This window comes from Myotis davidii, unplaced genomic scaffold (genome assembly GCF_000327345.1).
Source record: "Myotis davidii unplaced genomic scaffold, ASM32734v1 scaffold616, whole genome shotgun sequence".
Lineage (NCBI taxonomy): Eukaryota > Metazoa > Chordata > Mammalia > Chiroptera > Vespertilionidae > Myotis > Myotis davidii.
Genome location: NW_006291965.1, coordinates 3,545,676 through 3,559,140, shown reverse-complemented (window position 1 = coordinate 3,559,140; position 13,465 = coordinate 3,545,676). Strand labels below are relative to the sequence as shown.

The following is a 13,465-nucleotide window of genomic DNA, read 5'->3' as shown; positions in this document are numbered from 1 at the left end:
CAGGAATGGAAAAAAGTGGGTATATTCCCCAAACCCTCATCGATAGAGTCTTTTGACCTTGTTAACCACAGTGAAGGGAGCAGGAGGAGTCCAGAAAGGTGCCAAGCGGCCAACTTGTTCCCTTGCATGGGCACGTGGGCTATAGAAGGAGAAGCATGTATGTTTGAGACAAGGGTTCTAGACCATGACTTCTATCTTAGCCATGTAGCACCAGCACCAGCACCAGCTGGACATGTCCAAGAGGCAGTAGGAACTTCAAAACTAGAACTCAGGAAAGAAGTTTGGGCTGGGGGACTGGGAGAGTCATTATCATGTAGGTGGCAGGAGAGCTGGTGTTTGGAGGAGATCACAGTAGGATATGAATAGAGTGAGAAGAGAGGTAGGGATGATCCTAGGGACACTGGTATTCAACAGGTGGCTGCAGGAGTAGGAGGCAGTGAAAGGGCTGAGAAGGGAGTGGGAGGAGAACCAAGGGCCAGTGATGTTTTAGATGCAGAAGGAGAAGAGGAACAGGGATAAATGATTACGAAGGTCAAATACAACAAAGACTGGATTTGGATTTGACTCTAGCAGGTCATATATGGAAACATTTTGGAACCAAAAGGAAAATTGTGGTGACTTAAGGAGTGTTCGTTTCCTGGGGCTGCCGTAACCAACTATCTCAACTGGGCAGCTTAAAACAACAGAAATTTATTCTCTTCCTGTTCTGGAGGCCAAATATCTAAAGTTGAGGTGTTGGAAGGGCCATGTTCTCTCTGAAGGCTCTGGGCATGGATCCGTTCCTCGCCTTTCTCTTAGCTTCTGGTGCTGCCAGCAATCTTTGGCATACCTAGGCTTATAGATATGACTCCAACCTGGGCCTCTATTGTCATGTCCAGTTTCCCCTGCAAACTGTGTTTCTTCTCTTCCCTAAAGACACCAGACTAATTGCATAGTCTACACTGTATTTCCAAAGAAGATCACATACTAAGGTCCCCAGAAGGACATGCATTTTGGGGGTACACTGATCAACCCAGGACAAAGGTAAATAAGGAGCAAGGAAGATTGTAGACTTCACTTTAAGAAGCTGGAGACAGCCACTGAGTCACCAGCATGACTCAGTGGTTGAACATCAACCTATGAACCAGGAGGTCGTTGGTCAGGGCACATGCCCAAGGTTGTGGGCTTGATCCCCAGTAGGGGGTGTGCAGGAGGCAGCCGATCAATGATTCTCTCTCATCATTGATGTTTCTCTCTCTCTCTCTCTACCTCTCCCTTCCTCTCTGAAATCAATAAAAATATATTTAAAAAAATTAAGAAGCTGCAGACAGGGATAAAGGGAGGAATATTTTTTTCCCAAGATGGGAAAGGCTTAAACAAGTTTCTCTGTTGAATAAATGAAGGACTCCCAGAGATGGAGAGGTTAAAGATTTGGACTGAAAGCATATAATTGATGGTGCAAAATCCGGAGAGGCTGGGGCACAGGTAGATGGATCAGTAGTGGGCCGAACTAGGGATGGGAGGGGGAACAGATGTGTGCAGATGCAGAAGTGTTTGGGGGGCGGGGGCAGCTCACTGAGTGGGATGAAGCGTGACAATGCTCCATGCATGTTGGAGGTGTTCAGTAAGCAAATCCAGAGCAGATGTTGGAATGAGCAGCTGAGACAGCAGCTTGTGAAACCAGCCCTTCTTTGTGGGTAGAGGATTAGTTAAGGATCTTGGTCCTGGGAACCAAGAAGGGGAGAGTAATCTGTTCATGCCTATTACAGAGCTTATGGGGAGAAGTTTCAGTGTCAATCTGGAGAATGTCCATGAGGGCCAGAGTGAGAGGCCCTGCAGTCAAGGGCACCAGCCCCTGACTTGGAGATGAAGTCTTCACCCAGCACTGTCATTGCCCTCCCCTCAAGCCACTCCATTATTTTTCTTCCATTTGGCTTCACCTCTTAACCTTAGGATCTGTGTGAGGAACCAGGTTTTAGGAATAATTATTTCCAGTGGAATTCCTAGTGTGCTCTGTTTATCAAATGAGGGGGAAAGCTTAATATAGTACTAGAGACTCGATGCACAAAGATTCATGCAAGAATGGGCCTTCCTTCCCCTGGCTGCTGACACCGCCTTTGCTCCAACCCGGAGCTGCCTTTCCACCTTCCCATGCTGCCCAGAGGCCCAGCGCACTGGGGCAATTTGCAAAGCCTGCGTAGTCGCCATGGCAATGACACAAGCATCCTGCCCTGCCCTGGCCGCTTGGTGCTTACGTATGCAAATTAATCCGGCAGCTTTGTTGGGTTACTCCTGATTGGCTGATGGGCATCATGAAGGTATGGTCAATTTGCATCTTTCTCTTTTATTAGTGTAGATAAGAGTTTTCACAGGCGTATTCCTATCAAATCAGTTTTGGGTCCATAGTGAGGAATTTTTTCTGGATTAAATTGTTTAATTGTTTTGAAGATGCTGACCTGAAATCAGAGTAGATAAAAACAATTTTAGAAGAGTTGAAATTCTAACCCTTAGTAGTATAAAACAGAGCTGAGCCCTGGCCCCGCATTTTTATATATACATTTCAATGAGCTGTTGCTATAGCCTAAACAGTGATTGCTCCCCTATCCCCCCGCCCCAGGGGAAATTTGGGAAATGTCTGGAGACTTTTTCCCCCTCTATTTTTAAAAATTGTGGCAAATACACATAACATAAAATTTATCATTTTGACCATTTTTAAGTGCACAGTTCAGTGGCATTAAGTGCATTCACACTGTTGTGCTCCTATCACCACCACCACCTACTCACAGAACACTTTCCATCTAGTAAAAAGGGAAACTGTGCCCATTAAACAATAACTTCCCATTCCTTCATCCCCCCCAGACCCTGACAACCTCCATTCTACTTTCTGTATCTATGACTTTGATCACTCTAGGCATCTCACATATATGGAATTATATTGTCTGGAGGCATTTCTGATTGTCACAGCTGGGGACGGGGTGCTACTGGTGTTCTGTGGGTAGAGGCCAGGGATGCTACACAAAATCCTGCAATACACAGAATACCCCACGACACAGTGTAATCCAAGCCCAAATGTCAATTGTACTGAGGTTGAGAAAACCTGAACTAGAAGAGCTTCATTTAAATTTCAAGCTAAGCATATTAATCAATAGGTACTAGTTATGCTGCGGTAATAAACAACCTCCAAATCTTCAATTTAACACAAAAATATTTTATTTTGAGCCAGCCACTCAGCCATGGTGAAGTGTACAATAGCTTCTAAAACTTCCATGGAAGTGTGCACATTACATTACTTCCATTTACATTGTATTGGCCAGATCAAATCACATGCCCATGTTCAAAAGGCAACCACCACACATAGCAATGAAAAATAAACCTCATGGGGTATCATCAGCTTGCAATGCTAGTATCCAGGTAAGCCTTCCAGGAGGAAAACTCAGGCTGCATGTCAAGGGTAGCTGTGGCTGCACGTGCCGTCCCCAGAGTCAGTCACTAACTTCCTTATTCTGCAACTTCATGTCTGGCTGCCACACTGGCCTCTGCTTCTTCTAGGTTTTATGTTTGCTTTTGTTTCATCTCCTTTTTGGAGCCTTAGCTTACCTGCTTCTTTAACCACAGTCCCACCTCTTCCTTTGGCCTCAGCATGAATATGCTGTAATCTGAGGCAGCTGTGCCCTGTGCATCCTTCTGCTTCCTGGAATCTCTGTCTTCATAACTTTGGCCTAAAGCCTTTTGCATTATGTTGCTGATTCCCTTTTTAAAAAAAATATACTTTTATGGTCATGGCAAAATTGAGCAGAAAATACAGAGATTTCCCATAGACCTTCTACCCCTACTCATGCACAACCTCCCCATCCTCAATCACTCACCAGAGTGGCATATTTGTTACAGTTGATGAACCTACACTGACACATCATCACCCCAAGTCCATGGTTTACATTATGGTTCGCTCTTGGTGTTGTACATTCTATGGCTTTTATGAATGTATAATGACGTGTATAGCATTAAAGTATCATCCAGCGTGGTTTCACTGCCCTAAAAATCCTCTGTGCTCTGCCTGTTCATTGCTCTCTCCCCAAAGCCTCTGGCAACCACTAACTGTTTTTCTCTCTCCATAGTTTTGCCTTTTCCAGAATGCCATAGAGTTAGTCATATGGTATGTGGTCTCTTTAGATTGGCTTCTTTCACTTAGTAATATGCTCTTAAGATTCCCTCCATGTCTTTCACGGCTGCATAGCTCATTTCATTTTAGTCCTGAGTAATATTCTATTATCTTGATGTACCACAGTTTATTTTTTCCATTCACCTACTGAAGGACATCTTGGTTGCTTTCAGATGTTAGCTACTTTTCCGGAAGTGATTTAGCTGAGAAACTATGCTGGGACCCCAATGATTTGAAAGAAATTTGAAATATTTAAATGAGTAAGTTGTTATACTCCATCCAATAGGTCATTTAAAATAAAGCCTGGGGGCTTTTCATTTTCACTGCACACTTTCTTCATGTCTCTGTCAAATATGAGAGAGGCCTCACCTGGTACAGAGTAACACATCTTCCTGCCCACCTATTCTGCTTCACCCTTCACAGCATTCACCACCATCTGCTGTATTACACATTCATTTGTTTATCTTCCTTTCTAGATTGTAAGATCCATGAGAGCAAAAATCTGCTCATTAACATGCTTCCAGAGCCTAGATAAATGTCTGGTCCATAGTAGATGCTTTACAACATCTAGGATTCCATTCTGTCCCAAGATGCAAGAAACACTAAGACATCTTTTATTCCATAAAGACCCTCAATTATGGTAGAAATTGGATGCACCCGCCTAAGATTCTTCATCATACTTTCTGCGAAATCTGCCACAGATAGGCCAGTGGCCCAGGATGTGTAGCCTTTCAGTTTGATCACCTCATAAGCACTGTCACCCACCTGTTTGTGGAACTTGTTTCCACTGTTTCTGATCTGCATCGGTGCCTAAATCAGGGTGCAGATTCTTTAGGGAGACACCAGCACCATTCACTCCACTCCACACAGGCACACTAGAGTCTCCATGTTCCCAAGGACCCACCCATGACAGCTCAATGGTTGAACTCCCAGCCTCTCCCCCATTAGGTAAGGGAAGCCCGCTGAATCCAGATGGCAATCACTTCCAATAACATGTTTTTTTTTTTGTTTTGTTTTTTTTTTGGAAAGCCGCTTAACTTCCAAGCCACTAGGTCAAGATAGCCACTGGACTGGAAACAGGAAGCCATTTGCAGTTGGGACTGTATTACACAACTTTAGGAATGATGCATTTAAAGACGTTCACGTTACCCTGGACCACATTAAGGCGGCTTTCTCCTTCCTATTGATGTGCCCAGCTGGGGTATCAACCAGCTTGGCGTTCGCAGTCACACTATAGTCTTTGCCAGGAACAGTTTTTGGTGTTCTAAGGAAAAGGCTGCCGTGTTGGACATCCATCAGCTCTCCCTTTACTTTGTCTTCTATGACACCAACAAGAGCAAGTTCATCTGCCAAGTCCTTCCTTAAGATACCGACGGCACAAGCCATGCCAACAGCACCTACCCCAACGACTATCATCGTATTCTGGGGGCTCTGTTCTTCCTTAAGAAGAGTCACCATCAGCTGGTCCTTGAGGTGGCCATATTGGCCTTGGAACCGCAAGGGCCTGGGAGTGCATGGCGGGCGGGCGTTGGTGCCGCGCTGCGTTGGATGCAGACTCCGCAGCAGCTGCTCCGGTAACAAGTCAGAAGTTTTAAGTTGGCACCGTTTTGAGTAGCAGGATGAAATCTCGGGGAAGAAGTCTCGCGATGTCTGCTTGGTGCCGCCTGGTCCCAGAACCCTCCTGGGTCCCACGCAGTCACGCTCCCAAACTCCCGCGGTCCTTTGGCAGCCGCCATGTTGGTTGCCAGCGCACTCCCCGCCTGTGTTCACAGCGAGAAGCCATAAAGTGCTTGTTCCTAGAGTCGGAAGGTTAATGGTAGCCTCATGCTACCTCACAACGCTGACATCATTCACCTCCCTTCACGTCATCACGTGGGCATTGTGTGTCTCCACAGCCTCACAAGGAGGGTGAGTGCAGGGCGGTGAGGTGAGAGGGAGGGGGCTCACGCACAGTATGTTTTAGTATTGGTGGTGGTTGTTAATATCTCACGGCACCTCATTTAGGAAGTAAACGTTATCACAGGCGCGTATGTGCAGGGAGAACAGCACACCCAGGGTTGGGACCCCCTGGTTTCGGGCTCCCGCTGGGGCCTAGGGTCGCGCCCCCCGCAGGTACAGGGGGGACTGCCATCTACCAAGCGCCACGTGGGCCGGGTAAACAGGGTGTAAGTTCGTGGGGCCGCAGAAAACAGGAGCTTCCACTTTCAGAGGAACTTAGGTTTATTTCGATAGGGACATGCTGGATACAAAGGGCTGGAATAAATGAGCCCTCGTTCACATAAAATAATAGAACATTTTAATAACAATCAGTATTTTTTTCTTGAACAGTAACTTACCAGACACCGAGTAATTGCACAAAATTAATAAGCATAACGCAAATAAACCTATTTTTCTTGTTCTCCGAGAGCGAAATATTTCCTGTTGCGCACACCAAACAAGTCAGAACAACAAGGCTAATGGCGTGGCCATCGGCTCTAGAATATTCGCTGCTGGTATTAGTGGGGAGAAATGGTGCGCCTGCGCGTAAGGCACGTAAGGGAGGTGACTGCAACACGATTACAGTAACCAGTCATCAGCAAACGGTGTAGTTCGTGATTAATAATTATGTGTAACAGGATATTATAAAAATTAAGTTACAACATTTTTATTAAACGTTTCTTGCATACCTTTATATTGGCTGGGCCGCAAAAATATTCCTTGTGGGCCACATGTGGCCACGAGTTTGACATGCTTGATCTACACAATCCAAACCTAGGCTGTCTGGCCGCAGGTCTGGAGACTACTCTGCCTTCAGCATTCCCCAGGTGGGTGCCAGGCACGTGCACACTCAGCGCCCCTGCCACCAGGCAGGCTGCAGGCCGCAGGCTGTCCCACGTGCTAGGATGGAGCTCTGGGGGCAGTGGGAGGGGAGTGGTTTTAACAGCCAGCTGCGTGGTGGATTGAGGATTTCGGGATGATGGGACTCAGGACTTTGGAAGGCAGATGCTGGAGATGAGGGAGGGGCATCCCTGGCACAGAAGCACCTCCAGGTCTGTTTCAGGGAAAGGCTGAGGGGACTAGAGTATTTCATGGGGTGAGGGGGCAGAGAGGGAAGCCTGAGGGCATCGGGTGGAGGTGCTGAGGCTGGGTGGGAGAGTTTTGAGTTCTGTTTGTGGAGAGGAACTAACAATGCAAGAATGGCAGACTGGAAAGGATGTAGAGATAATGGAATTCCCGCTCCTTGTTTTACACAGGAGGAAACAGGCCCAGGTTCACACAGCAATCAATGGGCAACATTGGGAAATCAATCATGCAGCAGGCAGAGTCTGCGGCATAGTCAGGCACCTGTGAATACCCCTGGTGGCAGGAGCTGAGGGTCCATGGGTGGAAGGGAATACAGTCCGCCTGGGTCTGGGGCAGACAGGGCTCATGGGCACCAGCTGGAACCGAGGAAAGAGTCTGAGGCAGGAGCTGTGCTGTGCCTGGATGTGTCAGGGCAGCAAAGGAAGAGGAACTGGCAGGGATACACGAAAAGAGACCAAAGAGATTGGAAGCATCTGGTGCCAGAGAAATCAAGGCCGGAAAGGATTTAAAGGAGGAGTGGCAGCCAAGGGTTCAAGGCTATTCAAAGTTTGATTTGGTTATGGACCAAGGACATGGCTGTGTGCGTCACTGCTGTGAGAGGCACCCAGACTGTGAGGAGTTGAGGGGAGAAGGGAGGAGAGCAGACGGAGGAGTCAGCACAGGCAGGGAATTGCAGATGTTGACAGAAGTCAGGAGGATGGGCTCTTGAGGGAGAAACAAGTTAAAGAGTGTCTTTAGGAGAAGGGAGATAGGAGAGTATTTTTTGGCTTAGGGGAATGAGCTAATCTTGCATGATGGGATTAAATTTTCCCTTTTATTTCATCTCTGAGTCTTAGATCTTTCGTCTTTAAAACAGGGATAAGGAATGTGTTACAGGCTTGTGAGGATTAAATGGAAAAACACATGACTAGTGATTAGTATAATGCCTGGCACATTATAACATGTAATGGACAGTGGTTATTTTTAACATTGTATAACTACACATTTTTGAAGGGCCTATCCCAGAATCTTGCAGCCTAGAAAGGATTACATTTTAAATCTTGGTATCTTGTGTCACTTTATGGGGTACATTTGATTAATATATGTGGTTTCACATATTTTGAAAGATTGGGCTGGAAACAGGCCCAAAGAAGCATTCTTTTTATTGCTCATGTACATGTGGAAATTATACATTTTAATTGTGTTATTATATGAGCCAATTTCCTCCTCACGGGTGATGGTGGGAGTTCACCTCTCGGGAGAAGGAATTTGGTTTTGGATTTATTACTTACATCTGCAAAAGGAGTAAGAAAGACTAAAATAGGACACTTTCTGATAAGCAATTTGACTTTTTCTTTTTTCATTTTGATCTGAAACCTGTAGTCCAAGATTGAGGTAATTTTTCTTATTTTGAAAAAAATAATTTTCCATATGTGGAAATGATCTTGTTTAAGCAAGGATAAGTCATAGATGAATCCATCTATGCCTTTTCTCTTGAAGGAATACATCTGTGCCTTTTGGTGTGAACTTCATGAAAAAGAAAAAAAAAGCCCACCACACACACACAGAGTATGTGTGTGGGGAATTTCCAGGAAACCAAAGGGCAAAATCTTTTTCTTTTTAAAGAAGACACCTACGATGCCAGCTAGCCAGCATAGCCACATGGAATGGAAAGGAATTAGTTATAGTCCTTAAAGAGGGATAAATGCATCTGGTGTCAGATTAACCACAGCAAACAGTTTTGCTTAGTTTGAAATACTCTGACTCAAAAGCATGCTGATTTCTTAGATGTATAAGACGACTTCTCAATAATCAGAATGTAGTGGTTGCATCTTAGGTGGACGAAATACAACATGGATAGGTCTTAAAAACATAATGTTGAATGCAACAATGAGAAAAATAAGGATTTATGATGCCATTATGTAATCTAACGCCACACACACACACCAAACATCCCAGCCTGTTCCTGTAGAGATATGTGTATATTTACTAGAGAAGTTGCCTAAGAGGTAGGGGAGTATCAGTGTTAGGATCAGAGATAAGAGAGAAAAAATCTATAATAATAAAAGCATAATATGCTAATTAGACTGGACATCCTTCCTTTCAGACAAAGGTGCACCTCAGCAGAGGTGGCAGAGACCCCCGGCCATGGCATTGGCGGGCAGGAGGCTGGGGCCAAAGCCCTTGCACAAATTTCATGCATCAGGCCTCTAGTAAAAATATAATAAGAGAGGGGCTATGCACAGGCTGATAATGATAATGTGCTATGAGTTGAATATGATTTTTAAAAGGAGAAATCTTTTAGTTTGAGTTTTCTTTGTTGCCATATAATCAATCTGATGCAAAGGCAAAGAACTTGCAGGCAAACATGTGGTCCTCATGGTAACAATGGTTTCAGGGAATTCCTCAGAGCAGTTTTGGGTGGTGGCTTCCTGAGGGGAAAACAAAGAAGCTGTGGTTTCAGCCAAATGTCAGAATCAGGGCACCACCTGCTTTATAACTTCAGGGGACGCCCTTCACACACTGATGACTGCCCCCTGCCCACCTGGGTGGGACCTGAGCCTGACTCCCTCAGGGCTCTTCCAGGGCTGTATCCCAGGATGTTTTTACAACTTATGTTTAGATCTCGTTCTGGTGGAAAAGTTATTTTATGAGAACAAAAACAAGCAATTTGGGAACATTTTTACAGTGAGAGAAATATGATTATATGAGAGCACAGATGAAATACTTTACTTTTTTTTTGTTCATGATGGTGAGAAGTCTAAAAAGGGCCAATTCTAAAATCAAGTAACCCTGATATTTTGGAGGCTAGCAATTGGAATCCATGCCAGCAAGCTAACCTATAATTAAGTCATTGCCTCCTTCCCAGAAACTGGTCTTGCAGAACCTGTTACAGAGGCCATAAAACTGTGAACAGTGCGCTGCTCTGGAGGAGGGTTATTAATGCTGGCGCTAGGCCAAACCATCAGATATGGCCTGGAGACCCCCAACAACTGAGGGCCTTCTTGCAAGGCCCAAGAAAAGGACTGGAAACATAATCCATATTTTCAGAACAAAAGAAGCCCCCTGCATGTTTTGATACTCAGATTTGGAAGCTATTCCCTGAGTCCGCTGGCGTAATTAAACAGTGTCCCTCCATTTCTTTAAAGCGTCACTTGGTTTTTCTTGGGTCTTTTGCAACAATGGTGGGATAGGAAGAACCTTAACTCGCCTCCTCCAAAGGACTTAACAAATATACAACTATATATGGGACAATTCCCTCTGAAAGGGACCTGAAAATCAGGTGATCAGAGCCTCCAGAACAAAGGATAAAAGATTGCATGGAGATGGAAGGAGAGGCAGAGATATCCTCTTGTGCAGGGGATATAGGGGTGTAGGGGCCGGGGGTGACCCACATCCCAGTAGCTATGATCCACAAACAGGAGGGACTTCAAAAGTACAGAGGCTTTTCCAGAGGAGAGAGGGATTCTAGTTCCCTACCCCTTAGATTCTATACAGGAGAGACAACCCCCCCCCAAAAAAAAAACAACCAAAAACCAAAACAAAAACAAAACACCTGGGCTTTGTCTACCTTAACATTTTATAGTTAAACCTCTTTTACCCTTAAGATGCTTGCCTCAACTACAGCTTGTATGTGGGGCTAGAAAAGTTCTTGGAAAGAGTTGAGCGTTGATCTTGTATGGTCCATCTAGCTAGCAGGGATTCTCTAAATGTGGTCCTGGCAACAGCAGCATTAGCATGGAACTTGTTAGAAATGCAAAATCTCAGGCTCCAGGGGGATCTCCTGAACCAGAATCTCTGGGAGTGGGGACAGACTATCTGTGGTTTAACAAACCCTCCAGGTGGTTCTGTGCAAAGTTCTAGGATCACTGATCTAGAGCTGATCCCTGTGTTTTAATGTGGCTGTACAGCCTTTCCTCACTTGTAACCTGCCATCTTTTTATTAGGACTAAATTACCTAAGCCAAACCCCAGACACTTACATTGGAATCCCTGGGAGGCAGAGCCTAGGCATCAGTATTTCTTATGTCTCCACAGATGGTTCTCATGTACTGAGAACAAATGACTTACCCTCCTCTGGGCTTCAATTCCCTTACCCATCAAATTACAGGACTGGGCAGACTCTCTTTAGAGAACCACTGATCTAGACCAGGGCTTCTCAAACTTTAATGTGCACCTGAATCAACTGGAATCTTGTTAAAATGCAGAATCTGAATGAGTAGGCATGGGGTGGGGCCTGAGCTTCTGCATTTTTGAAAGCCTCCAGGGCACACTGATACTTCTAGATTGCCAACCATACTTGGAGAAACAAGGATTTGGGAGCAGGGGAAAGAGCATTAGCTGAGGGGTCATGGTTGTCTTTCTGTAGATAAACATTTAAAAATTTAATAGCTGTGAATTTATTGTTAGGAGTACTTTACTTAGAGCAAGTGTTGTGGCCTTTGATAGATAGCAGTGATAAAGCTGGCTTTTAGGAGTAAGCCCATTTAAATAAATAATAATAGAAGTATATGACAGAGCAAAATTATGAAGATAGGATGACTCAAGTTTTGGAAATGCTGAGAAGGCAGATGCAAAAAGAGCTATGAGAGCTGAAAAAAAGCAACCCTTGATTTTGATTGGCTGAGTGAGACTATATGTTGGATCATTTATGGGGTAAGCAATCTGTAATACTTATGAACTGGGTTGCAGAAGTCATTATTCAAAAAATATTTATTGAGTGCCTGCTTTGCACCAGTTACTCTTTTGGTCACTGGGGGGAGAGACAGAAACTCATTATATCCACAAGAAAATTATAAGAGGATAAGAGGTCATGAAATAAATGTCTGCACTTTTCATTTAATATTTCACTATAAAAATGAAAAAAATGTCTTGTTCACTAACAGCCAGGAAAGCTGTCTTAACACAGTAATTCATTCATACACAAATCAAAATCAGGGTGAAGGAAAGTCCCAATTCTGCCAACTTCTCCTGGATAGAGCATGTTTACTGGATATGGGGAAAGCAGCGCGCAGCTTTGGGAAGGACGCACATGGATCGGTGAGGGAGGAGGGGGACACCCACCTAGCCAGCCAGATCAGCCGAATCAACCCTGGCGATCAATGGGGTGACAGATATTGCAGCCAGATCACCCTCACATCCGCCATGGGCTAATTTCTTGAACTAGCTAAATGGTCTTTATATCCTATGCTACCAGGATGCCTTGTGACAGCCCATGTGGACAGAGCTCAATGAGTGTGAAAAAGAAGTCACTGACTCTGATTCAAAATAAAATTTCTAAATAATGAGTCAGGAGCACAGCACAATTCAGTGATACCTGTGATCCTGGACCCCTGTCCTTGAACATGAATGGGAACTGCCAACTGGTCATTTTCCCTCTTATTTCTATACGACATTGGGAACAAATGACTTACCCTCCTCTGGGCTTAAATGCCCTCCCCCATCAAATAACAGAATTGGGCAGTCGCTAAGTTCTCTTTAGGCATAGCATTTTTGATACATATGATTTTAAAGTTGAGAAGGTCATCTAATGGAGAGTATATGGGGAAGACTGGGGTGGGGGGGAGAGCCCTTATTAAAGGAGTAGACACACTGAATTGTAAGAATTGCATTTTATAATAATATCTTTGCCGAACCAAGGTTTACAGAGAAATAGGCACGTTAAAAATAAAATAAAACAAGACTTTGTTTGAACTTAATAATAAGCTGATTCTTTTCTTTGATTTGAGGAGGTTAAGGCTGTTGAGAATATGTCCTGAATTAGGTCGACCCAGCCAGAGTGAAGGTATAGTCAGTGTTTGATGAATTTAAATAATGTAGCCAATGAAAAGTATAATTTAACTCTTTGTCACCAACACACATATAGGAGTGGACAAACACACACTTCCCATTCTTTTTTTTTTATATATTTTATTGATTTTTTGAGAGTTAGAAACATCAATGATGAGAGAGAATCATCGATCAGCTGCCTCTTGCACACCTCCTACTGGGGATGTGCCCGCAACCAAGGTACATGCCCTTGGCCGGAATCGAACCTGGGACCTTTCAGTCCGCAGGCTGATGCTCTATCCACTGAGCCAAACCGGTTAGGGCGCACACTTCCCATTCTTAACTGTGAGGTTTGTGGAATTGGAATGCAGCCATAATTGCTTGTGCCTGTCCACTCTGGCTTGCTTGAATGCAAAGGCATGGAGAGGACCTTCCTAGCCAAGTCTCCCTTGCTTCTAACCTGCCATCTGGAGACAGAGGTCTAAGATTGATCTTACTTAACCAAGAAGGAGCCAAA

At 44.6% G+C, this 13,465-nt stretch overlaps 1 pseudogene; it reads right to left on the bottom strand.

The window, feature by feature from the left end:
• Window positions 1-2,345: 2,345 nt before the first annotated feature.
• Window positions 2,346-12,575, bottom strand: LOC102755099 (annotated as a pseudogene).
• Between the last annotated feature and the right edge of the window lie 890 nt (window positions 12,576-13,465).